The 10,761-nt window shown below is 33.3% G+C and overlaps 1 long non-coding RNA gene across 1 annotated transcript; it reads left to right on the top strand.

Moving 5' to 3' along the window:
- The first annotated feature begins 1,224 nt into the window (after positions 1 to 1,224).
- Positions 1,225 to 3,847, top strand: LOC111894958 (uncharacterized). Its single transcript, XR_006189885.2, has 3 exons — positions 1,225 to 1,858; positions 2,172 to 2,259; positions 3,174 to 3,847. It is a non-coding gene; the product is annotated as an uncharacterized LOC111894958 (long non-coding RNA).
- The last annotated feature ends 6,914 nt before the right edge of the window (positions 3,848 to 10,761 follow it).

The raw sequence follows: 10,761 nt of genomic DNA, 5'->3' as shown, positions 1-10,761 counted from the left end.
ATGTGTACAAATCGAAAAATATATTACCATTTTAAGTCATTATCCCTAAAAAGTAATATAAATTATTAACAATGTTATACAAAAAATGTGTAAAAGAAAAGACCGGCTCATTGTCTAAGTTTGATTAATATAACTTTATTAGTGAAGTGTAAGAAAAAGAAGAAAAATGACTAAATGTATATAGTTACAAGACTTTATTAATTTATTGATCGCTTGAAAATACTTGAAAACTAAAATAATCATTAATTTTCAATTTTTTTTATCATATTAATATTTCTTAATCAATTTAGATAAATCTATCAATCAAAGTGTTTAGGAAAAAAAGGCAAATATAAACAAAAATTACATATGTTTATCTTTCAAAAGCTTAATAGTAAGTCATTTTTCGCAATATATATTTTAATTCTAGTTTTCTATAAAACTCTAAAAAAGTTATATATATATATATATATATATATATATATATATATATATATATATATATATATATATATATATATATACCAGTAGCGTACCCGCGCGATGCAGTGTGTGGCGAATAGTTTCATTCCGACGATTAGTTATTTTTTCGGACGACAAATAGTTTGTTTTCGATGTATTTAAGCTGTCCTATTTTTGTACCCTTTTTTCAATACAGTCATTTTTCTTACTCATCCTTACTTTTCAATTTGGTTTCGTTCTAGACCAGTTTGGTCTAGCGATTTTTTTCGTTTGATCTATGGCATGTCTCAATAGGTTCGGTCAACGGTCTACATATTTGTCTCTAATAGGTCTGGCCGGTCCGGATCACATAATCACGCTTACTTTTGAGTATACAGCACTTTTCCTTATATCTAATATTGTAAAATTAATAAACATTCATGTAAAAACCATATGCAAACAATTGGATAGAACATGATAACATTGGTTTTTGACATGTTTTCACATACCTCGATTAGAATGTACATAGTAAATGTTACTATTTTTAGAGTTGACAAGTAGTTCCTCTCGGCCATAGAAATTTTCCAACATCATATCATGTTACACCAAGTTAACCAATTTCAACCATTCTTAATGGCACTTTTGAAATAACCACAAATACATACATGAAAATTGTTGCAAGTCTAGCGTACCTACAAATTATACTATATATTAAATTTATCTGCTCTTAGCTACAGTTAATTTGATCTTTTTTTGGCAAAACTGGTCCTTTGATTATTTTGGTTTGTCATTTTCTGGATTTTTTACTAATATTTTTGTTTTACGTTGTGTGTCCATGTGCTGTTGCCACAGAAACGGATTTTCCTGAAGGTTTCTTTGTTGGTGATCTGTTATTGGTTGCACCGTTTGTGCTATACACGTCTCCGTCCACCGCTTCTACTTCCAATAAAAAATGTACACAGATTAGTAACATGTCCACCGCTCCATCTTTCTACACATCAACAAGCTTCCATTGGCTCCAAAATCCACCGTCTCTCTTTAAAGGCATCGACATACAAGAAGAACAGTTCCTCCACTTCTCCTCCAAGGTTTGCTTCTATTTCTCTTCTTCTCCCGCCTTTCTCCCAAATCCAGGAACCATAGACGCTCCATCAACAAAAATCATCAATCGCATTCACCTCCATGTTTCTCCAATACCGCCTGTTTGGAGCCAGAGTTGCTTCAGACTCACCGCGTTTGTCTGCGGCTCTACTTCTGACCAACTCTCTCTCAATTAGATAACTACCTATATGCTTCATCGACATCCTCTCCTATCCGGTTTTTGATTAGGGCCCCACTAATAGCAAACAAATAAGACAAAGGTTCGTTTTCACACAGGAAGCTAGGATGGAATGAAGGTTTCATTTTGGATTTGTAATTAAGCTACACTTTTATTTGGGTAAGAATTCGACTCTATTTTTTTTGTTCATTTCTAATTTCATCTTCTCCTGTTCTAACTCCAATACACGTATAAGGTTTTGTGGGTTTTTTTTTCATTCGGGTTCAAATTAGTAGAAAGTTATTCAATGTGCAAATTAGAGCCGGCATGTTGTTTCTGTTTTGATTCCTTCTTATCCCCTTATTACAGTTGTGTTTCTACTTCTTCCGATTCCATAGCTCCTGTCGCTGATAGACATAGGCTAAACATTTGGTTGTTCTTGATTTATGTTTTCTATTAAGACTTATTGAAATTGTTTTTCTGCTAATTATAGGGGGTCATGCTGTGCCAGAGTTCGGTTCTACCATCAGCGCTCCACACCATAGTCTTTCCTCTAACACAACCCAATGGTAAAGAAATTGGTATGTTCCAATTTTATTTCCAATTTTGTATATGGTGTTATCGATTAATGAAAGAAATGGGATATAGAAGTAAACTGTAATATTTGGAGGAATGTTTTGAGATGGTAGGCTATATATCACATGCTACCTGTTTAATAAAATTCCTTAGTGAATATGTACTACTCTAATAATTCTAAGAATATGACTCCATCTGTGGATGGAACTCATATTTTTTAAGATATAGTTTTGTTTTGGTGTTTCATTAAGAAGATGCCTCCATCTATGCAACCAGGTTGCCACTGTATTTGATTTACTAAATCAACTAATCACATTCGTAGTCATCCCTCAAGAACAATTATAAAATACTCAATTTTATTTACTATATGATTGTGTAGTTTGGAGATTATTCAGTTATTTGGTTCATAAAATCAGGGTAAAAAGAATGGTTGTATAAGGTTTCCAATAGCTGCCATATAATATCCCGAGAAGGCTTAGTTGCGACACTATAATTACCTATGATACATACATAATGCATGATACAATTTTGAGATTTTTTTTTTGAAAAAATTGAGGGAGTAAACTTTTGTGCTTCTTCATAATTTGTTTTGAGTTATATAAACTAGGAAATCCATCTAATAATCCTCCTAAACAGATGATTCCTTCACTATAAAATTGCACCTGTCATACAAAAAACATCAGTAAAGGATCATCCATGTTCCATCTACATAGTAATCAAGTAAATATCTCTATGTATAATCATTTTTATTGTATAAATAAATTTCATTATCAGCTAGACCATGACAAAATATTATAGTTATGGATATGCAAATGGACATTAGAGTATTGTGTAAGCGATGTATGAGTATGTGTGCCCATGAAATCTTTTTAACTAGATATATTCAAATATATCAGATATTGATGATTTACCCAAATAGGCTATCGAATCCATTTGTGATTTACAAACCCATGAAGTAGTTGTTCATTCAGAAGCCTCAAAAGTGAAAGAAGAGAGCATTATCTCAGCAAGAAGCGGGTATATCAGATATAATCATGTTTTTTCCTTTTGTTTTGACTTTTTTTTTTAATTTATGATTATGGTTTAAACAAAAAAAAAGTACAATTTATGATCATATTTTTTTCAAAAATCAAGGAAATATTATCTATATGAGGCTTGCGATTCATTAAACACTTCAAAAGTAATACCAATTCTTTTAACCTATTAATTCAAGAAGGTTTTGCTGCAGTGTTTGGATATGGATTATCAATTTTTTTTAAGATAAAGGGGAAAGGTAGGGAAGTAAATATGTAAAATCCAATATGCATGACACGTAAGGGCAATGCTTTCATTTTCTGGTTAGATTGGTAACTGTTTTTTTATATGTGGTTTAGGTTAAATTGGTGATGCTTTACTGAAGGTCATCATAGAAGGGTTTAAGAGCTACAAAGAACAAGATGCAATTGATGATTTCAATTCAAAATTTAATTGTGTTGGTAATGATATTCATTTAAGGTCTTATATTTTATTTATTTTCTGTTATGCTCATATATATGTTGTTCATTCAAACTTATCTTTGATTGTTATGCTCATATACAGTTTGTTCATATATTTGAGTTGGTTCAAATCAATCTGGCACGGCTTCCTCCATGTACGTTCCTTCCTTGTGTTGTTAATTACAACCAGCTGCATAAAACTTCAAAAATGATGAGTTTACCCTTTGCAGCCCATATATTCATTGCATTACTTATTTATTCTAATGAGCTCAAAATATCACAAACTTGCAGACATCTATTACTCCACCTTGTGTTATAATGATAAAGGAGAAACTACCAGTTTTAATTCATGTTCTTCCCGACCGGTATAAACTCTGTTGATTTTCTATATATTTTTATAATATTTCTTAAAGTTTTGATTATGTTAGCAATCAGCCACATCTTTTTACTTATGGATATGAAAAGATTCCCAAAGAGCTCATTATTTGTTTTTCTTTTTCATTTCCTCCTGTTACAGCAATGTATCAGTTATAGTATTTGCTCAATTTTTTGGTGATTAGCATCCTGTTTCAGGACTTATGTTTGAAGGTGAAGGAAACATCAATAGACAAGTATTGAATGGACTTTATACTATAAATTCTAATTCTGTCAAGTGTCCAGTATTGTTTTTCTGGTATGCGAAGAGGACAACGAAGTTGAATGGACTCACTTTCCGACTCAAATCATATGCTCTCGATTGTATCTGTTTAGCTTCGGGCTCCTCATCTAGTTGATATCAAACATATAAAAATCATACCTTCTAATCGATTTACCTGAACCCACAAAGTCAAAAAAAATTACCAAAAGGCTCTTCAATTTGCATACCAATTACTTAAGCCAATACAAAGCATCATCAAATCTTGGTGTCAAGAAACCAATTCAAGACCCTTGAAACCACAAAGTCACAAAAATAAAATCAACATGTATTACATTTCATATATTAGATTAAACAGAAAAAAGCATAGAAATAATTTTTTATAGATAGTATAAAATGGATTTACCCCCTCCCGTGCAAGCTTAATGCACCGCCTGCTTTTTTTAATTTGTTAAATAATAAGGGGAGTAAGAGGATTGAGATACGATCTAAAAATAAATGTTATGAACTAAAATATTTTGGACTTTTTTTTAACCAAACATGTATTAATAGTTGGGCCGAACATAAGACAATATATTTGAATTTCAAATAGAACTTGCATCTAATTTAATAAGTTACATACTCTAGTTGGTTTAAACAAATATGTGAAAATATCTATGGTTTTATCATTGGATTGTAAATATATTTCCAACTTAAGATTATTTTAACAATAATACATAACTCCTTTTATTAAATCCAATTTAAAACCATTTGCATATAATAAGTTTTCACTTCTTTGTGATCTGAATAATGAAACGATACTACTACACAATGCATGATTCTTGTCTTTTCAATAATAAATTTCTTTTTCAGGTAGAATCGATACTAAGCTCATCGGTCCTTTTCTTATGAATATTATCCGATTACAAATGGCAATCACCAAACTCAACCCATTTCAAAATAAAATATAAAAAATAGAATTTGATATTTGATATTTAAATAAATAGTTACTATAAATGTGTTAAACAAAGATCATGTCATTTATCATTTTTAACGTCTAGGATCAAACTATAATAAGTGGCATTTTATACTTAGAGGGTGTTTGACATTCTATTCAACTCTTTTCAAGTTGGTCATTTAATAATAATAAAATTACAGCCGGACATTGGGAACCATCATCTATTCTTTTACTTTTTGACTTTTTAATTTATCTAGGCAACAACTAATTACCCTTGGGGTCAGAAGAAAAGTACTTGATATATTTTTTTTGATCCAAAACATCTTAATGGAGAAAGAAATCAAGAGAGTTAAGAAGGTAATGTTAACCGATGGCCATCAAAGGCTCCTTGAGAAAGGAGGGCCGGGTATGAATATGCAATAGCAAGTCAGGCAAAAGGAGTTACATAACAACGGTTGCATTTTTCTAAAAATCTATGTAGGAACATGAACATTTTCAAAGGCTCATGGGTGGGAGCCTGGGAGGTAAGAACCATTTGGTGGGTTACGTTTAAAAATCACAAACTCATGTTAGAAGAAATCAAAAGCTCGTGTTAGAAGAAGATAACCATATTTAACGTCAATTGTTTTTATTTCATCTTTCCAGAATCATAAAAGCTCTTTATGTTCATTTTCCCAAAAAAGAAACTATACATGAAACAAACTTCTAGGAACTTTATGTGTTCATTTTGCCTCAAATTTTATTCGATTGGATTTTTTTGGTTAAGAGTGTATTCTAATGTAATTTGGATGTGTTTGGAAATGGAACTCTTTAAAGACGTAGTGGTTTTGAATCTTATGGTTTGGATTTGTAATTCATATGTATTTGGCTATGTTCTACAGTTATTTTAGGAAATAATGTCAACCATATCGATTTTTTACGTTTAAATCTGAACTCCAAAAACTCAAATAAAAAAACTACATGTATATTTTTTTTATCTAATAATTGAAAACATTTGATGATAAATAGAAACAAAGGGGTATAAATTTGACCTCACGTTCACTACAATTTACATGTCTTTCATGTAAAGTAGATTTATATCTCTTTACTTTGTTTAAACGACCACCAATTCGAACGATACAACTGTGCAAACTATATATGGTTATTCTAGTTTGTAAACATAACAATAAAAAAATGTAAATTCTCTATTCACTTGAGAGACTTCTTGATAGCCTTGATCACAGTGAGAGACTTCTTGGTCGTTTTGATCACGATGAGAGACTTCTAAAAGCTGTTCCCATTACGTGAAGAGTAAACATGAAAGCTTTTAACGTCACTTTGATAAGCCTATGAAATCAACTGTAAGTTTGATTAGAATACCAACATTGCTCACAAAAATGCTCTAGAAAAAGATGATGACGATTGAATTCATTTGGAGAAAAGAGCGGGTGAGGTTGACTGTGTTAATGAGGAGGATGGCCATGGGTCTTGGTCCTTTAAAAAGCAAATGAAATTTTTGGTAGATTACAATGTGACAACCCGAAATTTCTAACTTGCATTCTTCAGTTCTTATCAACAATAGACTTGTTTAGCTATCTTGTAGTACCACTTAAGGTCTATTGGAGCGTTCTAAACGTGTTATAATCAAGGTGGGAGTGTTAAAAAGGGTTAACTCGAAGTGTAAGAATCAAAACCGGGCCAAACACTCCAACACATGGAGTGTGCAGCTACACACTTGAGTGTGCGGCCACACACATGTGTTTGCGGTCTCACACCCTTCCCAACCGCACACTCCACCTATATATACCACACTTAGTCATTTTTGAACACTTCTTTCACTTCTTCAAGCACAGAACTCGAAAATCCTCTCAAGTATCATCCGCCGCACACATGGCCGCACACATGGCAGAACTCGAAGATCTTCATAAAAGGTACCAAGAACACCATCTGGCTGCACACATGGCAGCACACATGGCCGCACACATGTGCTGGCAGCACACAAGGCCGCACACCTGGCTGCACACACACATAGAGTGTGTATTTTGGCCATACACTCCATCGTAAAGCCTTATATCCCCTTCATACAATCATATATGGTTGTAACACTTCATTATAAGTGTTTACTAGTCCCTAAGGTGGTCCCAATTCATTAATTAGATGTTCATAACACTAATTATATTCATATATGTGTCAATATATGCTAAATAGGATTCGCGTGTGTACTCAAGTCACCACTTGATACTTAGCAACTGATCCAACATTTTCGTCAGAACCACTCACTACAGGTGAGTTCATACCCCCTAATCAATGATTATAACTATTTTGAATGTTTTATGGGGGGATACAAGTAGAATCATGCTACTTATTATATCAATCACATGTGATTAATAAACAGCATTTAAATGATTTACCACTTATTAGCCGTTTTACCAAACAGTTTCCTTCAAATGATGTTCATAAACATTTTATATGTTTTAAAACTCCTTATTACACTGTACTTTTTACTCTGTATATTACATTTCAACTTATTTACAACTGTGTTTCAAACAAATGTTTCCTTATACTTAAACCGTTTTATCAAACTTATGCCTTCAAATTGTTTTATAGGTTGACATCAAGTCAATCATTTCTGCAAATAATATTCATGTTCAAATGTTTTACAAAACTTATTTATGCTTTTATATTATAAATTGCATGCCTCTATATGTATAGTTATATAAGAAATATTTAAAAGACTTAGGAAGGCTATCCACTCTATATCCTTTTCGCGCTTGAGTTGTGGTCTGGTGGGATATCGGGTCCTCGTCCGAAAGGCGTTTAAATATTAGTTATATATCATGTGTACATATATAGTCATAAAAGGTCCTTCCAGTTCATCTCATGCCCTTGGGTAGCAAGGGTATACATCCATGTCCATACGTACCAGTTAGACTACTAGTAAACTACCATATGGGTAGTTTAGGAAGATACTAGAACAATTACTAGAACACGATATCATACAAATGAGTCAGTTCATTCATGAGTCTATACATTACATTACTATGAGAACATATACAACTATACTAGGAAGAGAACATATACAACTATACTAGAAAGAGAACATATACAACTCTACTAGGATGAAAACATATACAACTATACTAGAAAGAGAACATATACAACTATACTAGGAAGAGAACATATACAACTATACTAGAAAGAAAACATATACAACTATACTAGGAGGAGAACATATACAACTATACTAGAACGAGAAACATTACATTACATATACGAGAATACGTTAATAATTGTGATCCACTCGATCGGAGCATGCCTTAAATGTCATGTCCCGAGTTGTAGCCAGAATTCTCTTGGAGGGAGAGCGTGAGTTTGCGTATAGATCTATACTGGATTGACTATCCTACACCTTGCTGCTAGCTACAGCCGGACCTGTAAGTCTGCGGGTGCCAAACGTCATTCCTTTATTACGACCATTCGTATGTCGTTGTTACCAGTCGATAGTATGGTGCAATTATCACATTATACCTTAATATAAATCCAGTTTAAGGTAGTTAGTACAGTAGTAGTTCCTATAATACAAAACTACAGTACTACAATGATTTACCCATTACATATTTTTAGTGATAACCTCACTTAAACATTAATGTACAAACTATATTTGTTAAATGATAGTTACACTTGGGAAATTACACAGTTTTACAACAAACGAGCATACAAAACAGTTAGGTCTTGGTAGAAGACTACATTCAGAACAGTTAGGTCTTGGTAGAAGACACCTTCATATACTAGTAGGAATCATAGGGATTCTAGGGTTTTTCAAACACTTACAGTTCATAATCACTTTCAATACTTACAACATAGACTTACAAATTCTTACATACAAATTAAGACACTAAATACTTATGATCTCAACAGCTTCAAAGCTGATACTCGCTTTCAAAATACTTGTATCCTCAGGTCATCATAGACAGGTACCGATGCAAGGAGAAAGGAAGATGGAGCTTGTTCAAGACTTATCTTTCATTTTGATTTATGATTTAGTGTTTATCAAAATTCGACAGAACAAAATTGTATAATAATTATATTATTAATGCAATGGATGATGTTGTTGCTTGTTTACTACTTTACATTGTTGTTGATATTTTACATGACGTCCTCCGCCCCAGAACGTTTCCATCGTTCTTGGTTTTGGGGTGTGACAGATTGGTATCAGAGCATTGTTTATAGTGAGTTAAGTATATCAACCCATAAGAGATATACTAACTATAAATACATAAGGGATAAAAATACTCTAACCAAGAGTTTATACTTTAAATAATAAAATATTTAAGTAAGTATACGTGTTGCATTCAGACGAAAATCAGTGTCACTAGGACAGTACAAAAAAATTACGATTGTTGGGCAACACAGGTGGGCTTAGAGACATATGGTCAAAACTGGGAAGATATAGCCTGATCACCTATATTATCCGAGGGTTGAGTAGCATGTGCCTAAGTTTAATTGTGTGGTTGCAACAATGCTAAAATCTTACCAACCCTACCACAATGAGAACAATAGAACATAACATTAAAATTTAAAATACTATAGGAGTATTTGGTGTTACTATAAGTACTTTATACTTGAGAACTAAAACGGGATCTTCATTTCTAAGTTGATAGTTGCTAAGTGGATACACTAAGGCTATATGTAATTAGGATGTTATAGACTTAGAATCTGTGAAAATTTTGCCTTACCCCTATTCTGTGTGAATTTGGAATTAAGGTCACTTATTCGAAGGTCTATCCTGTTTAGATTACACATAACTGGTATGCACTTCACAAATAGCGATGTAACTGATTAAGGTTTTCTAAATAATTATTTAGATAGTTCGTCTAATAATTATTCTCTTATCCTAAATTCTCGCATAGAAAACATAGCTGGACTCCATCCCCTCGGCAACCAGTATCTTCCGAATGGAGTCATTGCTGGATGGTTTGGAGAAGAACCAGAGAATGATCATCCTGTTCCCCTTGAATGATCACCATGATGAAGACCTTTCGTATGATGCTAACTCCGAACCAGAGGTTGAGAACCTACCCAGAGCAGCTCCCTTTCCAATTCTTAACCCTCGTCCGGCTTTTCATGGCCCGACCCTGAGTGAGTGGAATGATTGGAAACATGGAGCCAAGGACAAGATCAGTCTATGCCATTTAATGGCGACCGAAGCTTTTACGACTTGAGCAATGGGGGCTCAGCAGATAGAATCTTGCCAATCTTGGTCTGCAGAGTGGCCCGAAACGAGATTCAAGGCAGGACAGCCCTGCATCAGATCACTGAAGTTGTCGCCAATATGAGAATGCATTCCCTCCGCACCATTCTTCTAGAAGATGCTCACGAGAGATCAGAGAGAAACCATGAGACCCTGCTTCAAGTACTAGCTAAATCACGAGCCGAAGTCATGGAGCTCCGAGTACGCCTTAGGGTGTACGGAAGACACCTA

The sequence above is a fragment of the Lactuca sativa genome, chromosome 3, assembly GCF_002870075.4.
Source record: "Lactuca sativa cultivar Salinas chromosome 3, Lsat_Salinas_v11, whole genome shotgun sequence".
NCBI lineage: Eukaryota > Viridiplantae > Streptophyta > Magnoliopsida > Asterales > Asteraceae > Lactuca > Lactuca sativa.
Note: the sequence above shows the minus strand (reverse complement) of the source record. Positions and strands in the feature narration are given on the sequence as shown.